The sequence below is a fragment of the Parasteatoda tepidariorum genome, chromosome 9 (genome assembly GCF_043381705.1).
Source record: "Parasteatoda tepidariorum isolate YZ-2023 chromosome 9, CAS_Ptep_4.0, whole genome shotgun sequence".
NCBI lineage: Eukaryota > Metazoa > Arthropoda > Arachnida > Araneae > Theridiidae > Parasteatoda > Parasteatoda tepidariorum.
The window spans coordinates 76,292,245-76,302,491 of record NC_092212.1 but is presented as its reverse complement, the minus strand read 5'-3'; positions in this window follow the sequence as shown (position 1 = coordinate 76,302,491).

The following is a 10,247-nucleotide window of genomic DNA, read 5'->3' as shown; positions in this document are numbered from 1 at the left end:
CGGAACCTCTTTCAGAACGCATTTCTCTGCAACCACGTGTTTACCGTAGGTAAGGTTTCTTCATGTAAGACGTTAAAATTTTTTGCTCGTTAATGTAAGATGGACAAATACCTTGTAAAGCCAATATCTTCTACTCCGAAACGGACAAATGAAAATGAAACAAATGTGGGTAGAAGCGATCAAAACGAAACAAATACGCATTTGAGCAACCTAATGAGAATAGCTGATTAAAAAGTAGATGTAGAACATTTTCCATATGATGATGCAGCAAAAATATTCAATGCTTTAAAAATTAGAAATGTTAAAAATGCATCATAATTAAAGATATTATATTTTTCAAGTCTCTTTGCGTTTTTTTTTTTTAATTTTTGAAATCTCACTTAACTTTTTGAAATCTCACCCTGTTTTTGAGAAAGGGTGAGAAATTCTCACCCATTTTTTTTCTGAGATGAAAACACTGTGTTAGGTATTCCATTTTCGCGCTATTATTTATGCTTTATTCACGATATTTAACATTGTTTAAGCTTTGTTTACGTTGTATAGTTTGTTTACTATTTGTATAAATCTTATTGAACGAAACTATAAAGATACAAGTTATAAATTTTATTGAACCAAGCTATTAATATTTTGGCAAATATTGATTTTCATCGGTTTTTTAAAATTGTTACCAAGTAATTTCAGATTTACTTTTTCAAAGGTACTATTAGAGATCCATTTCTGTACCATTATTTGAACTTTATTTACGATGTTCTTTATTATTTACAATGTTCAACATTATTTACATTGTTTTACATTTTGTACCATCATTTACTTTGTTATTTACTTTGTTTGTACATTATTTACATTGTTTAGCTTTTTTTCTCCATTTTTATTTGTCCCGCCTTGGACTGATCGTAAAGACATGGTTCCCAGTAGAACACAGAAGACAAGCATCATGGGATGCGGTCAGTTAGCGGGTGGTGACTACTTTGATCAGTCTGCGCAGGGACCGAGGGTGGGCGGTATTGGTCCTCGTTAAACTGTTCTACAGTAAAGTGCTGGACCTCACGCGCAGGTCATCGAGCTGCCAAAGAAGGGGAGCTATCCCCGATGCAGAGGATCAAAATTACGATGGCATGTCTTAGGATCATTTTCAGTGATGTTTTCCAGACCGTCGCCAATAGCCCATTGTGCAGCTGTAGTGCAACGTAAATTAAATACATATAATTTTTATTCAGTATAAATTTTACTGAACGAAACTATTAAGATACAGGATTTTTTAAGCAATTTTTATTATTATTTTTAAATTTAATATCTAAGCGTGTTTTCAGGTTCACTAATCTCTTCTTATAACTGACGTTTCAAATAAATGATTATAAATTGTATTCGCTTATCAAATTACCCCATATTTATGCTTTCAAAGGTAACTCTTCCCTCCAAAGGAGAAAAAAATGAAGAAAAAAAACTCGAGGCTGAGCTACATTTCGTATTTTTGATTCCATTGTGAAAGTGGGGCCCTGTAGGGGAGTTATCCCCATTCAGCCGTCATGGTCGTTAAAAAGCTCCACGTGATTCATGTTGCTGACACGGCTCTTCCATTACAGTCACAGTTAGTTTTCGTAAAAGAGGATAAAAATGACGACAAACTGCTGTGAAGTTGATTCTTAAAAACGTGGAAGTGATTTTTGTCTGACAAGTAAATGAAAAAGTTTAAAAGCTATACAGCTGGTTTTAATCTTTCTGGTTTTGAAAAAATCTGATTTACAGTTCTAATAAAAAGTGGATTAGTCAAGAGAATTTTTAAGATTAAAGAAAAATGGTGTTTTTATCGAATCCCAAAAGCTATTTTCAAAAAGTTCTCATTTAAATAAAATAATAATTCTTTAATAATCCATTTAAAAGCTGGATTATTGACGCAGAAAGGATTTATTAACTCATAATTTTTCTTTTAATTTAAGCAAAGTTTTCGTAACCAGTGTTTCATATAAATAAAATAATAATTCTTTAATAATCCGTTTAGAAGCTGGATTATTAACACAGAAAGAAATTATTAACTCATAATTTTTCTTTTAATTTAAGCAAAGTTTTCTCAACCAGAGTTTCACAAAAGATGTTTCGTGAAAACCTGAGATTCCATGAATTTTTATTTTGTTTTGTGTAATTTTGTTTAACCAGTATTAATTATACAGTGGCGTAGCGAGCTNCCAGTGTTTCATTTAAATAAAATAATAATTCTTTAATAATCCGTTTAGAAGCTGGATTATTAACACAGAAAGAAATTATTAACTCATAATTTTTCTTTTAATTCAAGCCAAGTTTTCTCAACCAGTGTTTCATTTAAATAAAATAATAATTTTTTAATAATCTGTTTAGAAGCTGGATTATTGACACAGAAAGAAATTATTAACTCATAATTTTTCTTCTAATTTAAGCAAAGTTTTCTCAACCAGTGTTTCACAAAAGATGTTTCGTGAAAACCTGAGATTCCGTGAATTTTCATCTTGTTTTGTGTACTTTTGTTTAACCAGTATTAATTATATTTATGTACAATAAATAAATAATTTATAATCCATTTAATATTTCGGTTGTTTATATGAACTTATGTAAAATTCTAATAAAAAAATAACAAGATTTGAAAAAATTGTTTTTTGTAATAACAATAGATTGAATAAATTATAAAAAAAAGACATCATTTAGAAAAAATCAGTAAGTATTTTTCAATTCGAAAATAAAATAATTAAATTTTCGTGCAAAGAATTAAATTTTTCTGATATTCTCAATTTTATAATAGCTCTTTTTTATAAACCATAATTCAGCTTATTTTTTTCCTTTTTACTATATGCATACCATAATCAAATTTATAAATTGATTGTGGTATGCATATGCATAACTCCTGGTGAACGAACTATGGATGGTGTTTTCAATAGAAATGTAAACAATAACAATCTCGAGCTCGGGACCTACTCTAGTTCCGGTTAAAAAGTTTGCAGCTGCTTATTACATGTTATTCTGATAGGCGATGTTTTCAAATGGATAATTTTGTTTTCAATAAAAGAAATAAACTAGATAATTTCTGAGCTCAAATCTGCCGTATTTCATAAGATATTAATGTTATTATGTAATTCTGTGGAGTTTGGAGTGAAAATTTCTTTTAGTTATTTTGTTAGTTATTATTAAAAAAGGTGACATGGTTGCTAGATTTTGAATAACTCGCTTTTTTGGCAGTCTTGATTTGGCCTCTTTCCATTTGTTTATTACTGTTTGTTCGTGTTGCAAGCTGTGCACCATCTTACGTTAGTGCTAACACTCTTAGTATTGTAAACACAAGTATTGTTAGCATTGTAAACATAAGTAATAAGTAATCAAATGCATTGTTTGCAAGAATCTCAAACCACAATGATGCCAAATGGCTTTAGAATACAACTGAAACAGTAACCCGGAAATTTAGGCAGTCCCGAGCTTGCAGCGCTTCCTAGTGTAGAAAACACCATCCATAGTGATACGACACACTTTTTCTAAGTTGACTTCGTTAACATCTATTTGTCATTTAGCTTTATATCTAGATAGGTATTTTACAGATTTCTGGAGTTTCTATATAAGAATAAGTCGCGATTTTGGCAAATGTTCGGAATCTACGGATTTATATCTAGCTTTATATCTAGATAGATACTTTACAGATTTCTGGAGTTTCTATATAAGAATAAGTCGCGATTTTGGCAAATCTTCGGAATCTACGGCTTTATATCTAGATAGATATTTTACAGATTTCTGGAGTTTCTATATAAGAATAAGTCGCGATTTTGGAAAATCTTCGGAATCTACGGCTTTATATCTAGATAGATATTTTACAGATTTCTGGAGTTTCTATATAAAAATAAGTCGCGATTTTGGCAAATCTTCGGAATCCACGGGATCCGAAAATTTTTTTAAAGAAAAATTGCGAGCCTTATTTTAGAAATTATTTGTAGCTTCTTTCAGTACAGTTATTTCATCGTTATATTCCAGTATATCCGTATGAGTAATTAGCATTTTAAAACATGCGAACCTACAAAGAAAAACATTTGAATACAAATATTTATTTTATATTCACTCAGCTGATAAATTTTAGTTGAAAGTTAAAATATCACCACTTTCTAAAACATTTTGCAGTTGGCATATCTAACTAGGTAACTAGCATAATAAAACTGGCATATTTACTTAGTTTTTTTTCCAACTTGGAATAACAACGAACTAAATTTAATTGCAACTAACTAGCTACAACATTGAATTGAAGCTATAATATACAACAACTATAACGGAAAATATAATCGATGGATAAACATTAATTGGGAAAACAAGACATTAAAATCTAAACATTCATAATAGCATGAAACCAACGAGCGCGAAACTAAATAATTCTTCATCTGTAACACATAAAAGAGAAAGCCACGTTTTATTTTTCTTTTATAAATAATTTATAAACTTAAGAAAATGCAGGTTGGAAAAATAAGTTAAATTCTTAACAACGTTTTCAAAATAACAAACAATGTTAAGAAACGACTAACTACAAGGAAAGAATATGCATTTCGAAACAAAAACCATTTTCAAAACAATGAAAATCATCATCATTGCGCCAGAGGCTTAAGACTTAAACAAATAAACTTTCTGTCAATCCGGCCGTTTTTGTGTCAACACAATGAAGTAAAAAATACATTGTTAAATATAGCTTTTTGTGTAAATAAGCTAAAAGACTAAAGTGCGAGGCATTTAGTTTTCAAAACATTTCTGGTCAATTTTTTGAGATTTTACAGATCTGAAACAAAATCTTTTAACACTAAACATACCAACACTTAATATATACCTATTTCTACCATTGCCGGGACTTAATGTTTCTTGATGGAATGTATGAAATATGGATGTTAGGAAAGAAATAAACTAAAAAAAATTTATTATAATTAATCAAAATTTTATACTATGTAATTTAACAAAATTGTATACTAAAATTGTATACTATAAGTAAGTATATTGCCAATTTTTATGTATTACAAGCGCAAAGAATAAGAATTTTTAATTCATTGCTCTACACATTTTTTACATATATAGGGTGTTTCCATAGTACATATTGAGTGTTTCCATTGTCAATAATTTAAACTACGAGAGCGTTTGCCTTCCAATGAGGTGAACCGGGTTCGACAACCAGGAATGGCTGCTAGATACGAATTCCGCACCCGACTGGCACCGACCAAAGTGCTGATGTAAAATATCCTCATTGGTAGACGGATCATGGCTTAGAGCACTGGTTCTTAACCTTTTTAAGCCGCGACCCAAATTTAAGAAATATGTTCATGTCACGACCCCAAAAAAAGTCAAAATTAGGCTGATTAAGCCACAATGACTTCTTCTAGGAGGTGTTGGTATTACTAATTATTTGGTGTATTACTAACTTTTTTGGTTCGACTCAGCGCGACCCAAGAAATATGCTTCGCGACCCAATTTTGGGTCGCGACCCATAGGTTAAGAACCGCTGGCTTAGAGTACCCTGGTGGTCTGGCTAACGGTGGGAGGTTTTCATGGTTTTCCTCACCATGTAATGCAAATGCAACTGGAAAAAAAAGCACTGTTTCTGCATAGTTTTTTTCCCACGCCAAATTAACTCATTAGACAGCTAATGAATGTTCTGTTGATTGTAAAGAGGGTGAAACTTTATAATTGTTTTTTATTTCTTAATAATTGTTTTGTTATATGACATTTCTTAAAATCTTTTATTTTAAAAGCAAAGGTGCATTACATAGGATTTGCTGTGCTAAGCACAAAATTTTTCCTCTAGTCGGTATTTAATTCAGGAAAGCAACTTTGAATTCGAAAAAACAAAGATAATACACTTTAATAAAATACTAATTTTATTTATTCCGATGAGACTTTTGAATTCATCTAAATAGCATACATTCTTAGTGAAATTTTTTTAGAGTACTAAAAAATTTGCAAAATAGTTAAGAAGCATGGAAATACACATTCTTACAAAAACATCAAACAAGCATGAATCATGGTTTATGTTTATGGTTTTAAAATAATTTTTCGATGAACAATTCGCCCAGCACATTTTAATTTTAAAAAGATCATTGGCACTTGCGTAGAAGAATAGTTTACTTATGATTATGAACCCGCGATCGTAAAGTTACGTAACTATTATTTCTACAAATCGTGCTTTTTCATGACTCAATAAAATATTTTATTTCGTATGTTTTATGTTTAAAATTTTATGTAACAAAAACTATATAGCAACAGAACACGATAATCTTATAATTCCGCCTTATGCATGATTTTTAATTTCGTGAACAATAGTTTTTTTACATTAAGTTTAGCGAAAGTTATCCGTGACTTTAACTTAGTTTATCAAAAGAAAAGATCGTTTGCAGCAATCTTCCATTGTTACCTTTTTTTCATAACGGTGTTATGATCACGAACAATAAAACTACTAACCATTTCTTTGTTACTGTAAAATACACTTTCACTTAATGCTTTTTTGTACGTTTCAAGGTCTAATGTTTTTTTCTAATTATTCTAAGCGAAGGTTCTATAGCTGTGTGTTTTTATTTTTTATCGTTTTAATCTTAGTATTCAAATAAATGAGTTAAAAATACAAAAGAACAAAATGTCGGAAAAAATCGTCTGCACATTTGCTGTTTGAATATTAAAAATATAAAAAAAAAAGTATTGCAATCGTAAAAAACTATTGTTAGTAGCACTTGACCTTTAAAATATTAATTTCAAGACTAACAATTTTTAAAAAAATGTATTACCATAATATATTATTTTTAAGGAAATCATGACTAATAAAATGACTCAATAAGAGTTAATGGTTTAATACGCCTTAAAATAACCTAGTATAGATTGGTTGATTTTTCCCAGTCTAAATTATAATGGCTGAATTTGATGTACAGTGCATAAAAAATCATTAAAAAAACAGTAGACCCTGAATAACTTTTGATCTAATGATCGGGGTTTTCACTAAATTTCAATTTTAATGTTTCGAGGACCTCACCTAAAATATGCAAATTAATTAATTTTTGACTATATACTACTAGGGCTCTCTGAAATAAGGAAAATATGATCCCAATCGTTTGATCAGGACAGTGATTGAAAGTTTGGAACTTTAAAAGTTAATTTTACTGTTTTCTATTTCGCTATAACTCAACTTTTTAAGCAATTAAAAATAATTATTATGTTTATGTTTATTTTTGTTTTATAATGTTTATTTTTGCTTTTTGTTTTTTAAAGAATTTAATTTCATATAGCAAAATACAAAATTTGAGCTCAGTAGGTCGAATAGTTTCTGAGTTATGAAATGTTAGATAAGTCTGATATTAAAAATTTCATTTCTTAAAGAGAATTTACGATTAGAATAGCAATGGGCCGGCCACATAGCTTGAAAATCTGACTGAACTTACAACATCTTGTTCTTGTACCTTTCTGACATCATACGTCCAAGAAAATAACTGCAAGCAAGTTGGTCTTTTGAGATTAGAAAAGTGGCAGGTTTGAATTGAAAACCTTGAGTCCATCGATAGCTCGATTTTGGTTGAGTATGATCATATGACTTTTAAATTTTTTATTTAGTTTTTTAGAAAGTATATTTTGAGGGTAATTTTTTATAGTATTTAATCCATTAATGTTTAGCCGCCTTTTCAAATTAGAAAGTAGTGAACACAAGTGCTTCATTATTAGGATTTATTTTGTAGAAGTTCAAAATATTTAAACAATAAAAAAAAGTAATATTTGGATCTAGAGTCAAGCCACAATAAAATAGAATTCTGAATATTTTTTCTGTAACTAGGTGAATTTTAAACTACTGATAAAAATTAAATTATTATTTACCATTTATAAATTTTTCAATAGAAAAATTGTTAAATGAAGTCACAGTTAATAAAAGTAAAATTTATTTTCAAAACTTTTAATTTAATATGAAGTTAAATTTTATTATAAAAATTATAGGATGATAGACCTTTTAACATCGTATACAATAAGTCAAAAGTCTCACTGTGTGATTAAATGATGAAGGCTTTGTGCAGATAGATATAGAGAGAGCAATTAAAAATTAAAGTAGAAAACGAATACACTTTTAAGATGAAAAAAAGCATATTGCCAGTGAGATTTTTATTCTGGACGCAGCTTAATCCACCACTATTTCTACATAATTCGTAGTCTTATATAATTCACCCATTTTTTAGTACTTCCGTCATGCTCTAACTTTTATAAAGCAATCAAAAATAGTCAAATATTTGCAAAATTTACTTTGAAGTTATTTAACGTTTTTTTTTGTTTTGTTATTTTGGCGTGTCCGGAGCAGATAGCATCTCTGGTCATTTCTGACTAAGCGAATTTTTCATTCGTCAGACTTAGATATGTTGTCTTTAGAGCAGCATGCAAACATCAAATTCTGCATTTTGTTCGAGAAATCCCCTTCTGAGACGAAAATTATAACAGGTGATGCGGCATGGTGCTTTCTTTACGACCCTCAGACAAAACGTCAGTCGAGTGAATAAAAAGCAAAAGCATCGCACCAAGAAAGAAAAAATTTCGTTTGGAAAGTGACGTTGGAGGTGTTTTTCAGTTACGAGTTTTGCCTTTAGATTTATTAATGAAAGCAAAACTCTCTCTAAAGAACTTTACCTGGAGATTCTTAAGCCATTACGATCAGACGAAAACGGCCTGGAAAATGGGTAACAAACGATCAAGGCTAAAGAGAATAGAAGGGCTAGTTCACTCCCAGGGCTAAAGAGAATAGAAGGGCTGGTTCACTCCTTTGAAGTATCTCTCGCNAATTTTAAAAGATCATTGGCACTTGCGTAGAAGAATAGTTTACTTATGATTATGAACCCGCGATCGTAAAGTTACGTAACTATTATTTCTACAAATCGTGCTTTTTCATGACTCAATAAAATATTTTATTTCGTATGTTTTATGTTTAAAATTTTATGTAACAAAAACTATATAGCAACAGAACACGATAATCTTATAATTCCGCCTTATGCATGATTTTTAATTTCGTGAACAATAGTTTTTTTACATTAAGTTTAGCGAAAGTTATCCGTGACTTTAACTTAGTTTATCAAAAGAAAAGATCGTTTGCAGCAATCTTCCATTGTTACCTTTTTTCATAACGGTGTTATGATCACGAACAATAAAACTACTAACCATTTCTTTGTTACTTGTAAAATACACTTTCACTTAATGCTTTTTTGTACGTTTCAAGGTCTAATGTTTTTTTCTAATTATTCTAAGCGAAGGTTCTATAGTTGTGTGTTTTTATTTTTTATCGTTTCAATCTTAGTATTCAAATAAATGAGTTAAAAATACAAAAGAACAAAATGTCGGAAAAAGTCGTCTGCACATTTACTGTTTGCATATTAAAAATATAAAAAAAAAGTATTGCAATCGTAAAAAACTATTGTTAGTAGCACTTGACCTTTAAAATATTAATTTCAAGACAAACAATTTTTTAAAAAAAAATGTATTACAATAATATATTCATTTTGAGAAAGTCATGACTAATAAAATGACTTAATAAGAGTTAGTGGTTTTATATAAGTTATAATATTCTAAAATTAATTGGTTGATTTTTCCCAACCCTAATTATAATGGTTGAATTTGATGTACATTGAAAAATGTCATTAAAAAGACCCTAAATAACTTTTCATCTAATGATCTGGGTTTCACGCACTAATTTTAATGCTTCTAAGACCTCACCTAAAATATACAAATAAATTAATGCAGACGATATTTTAAATTATGAATTCAGGCACAAAAACGTACAAGCTTTTTTTCCTACGGCTTTGGATTTTTGACATTGGGGAGGGGGATAGCGGAAATATGGAAAATATGGTTCAAATCGTTTGATCAGGAGAGCGATCAAAATTTGTACCCCTAAATGATAATTTACTGTTATTTATTTTCAAAACTTTTAATTTAACAAGAAGTTAAATTTTATTATAAAAATTATAGGATGATAGACCTTTTAACATCGTATACAATAAGTCAAAAGTCTCACTGTGTGATTAAATGATGAAGGCTTTGTGCAGATAGATATAGAGAGAGCAATTAAAAAATAAAGTAGAAAAAGAATACACTTTAAGATGAAAAGAACATATTGTCCGTGAGATTTTTATTCTGGACGCAGCTCAAAATCGACGCAGCTTAATCCACCACTATTTCTACATAATTCGTAGTCTTATATAATTCACCCATTTTTTAGTACTTCCGTCATGCTCTAACTTTTATAAAGCAAACAA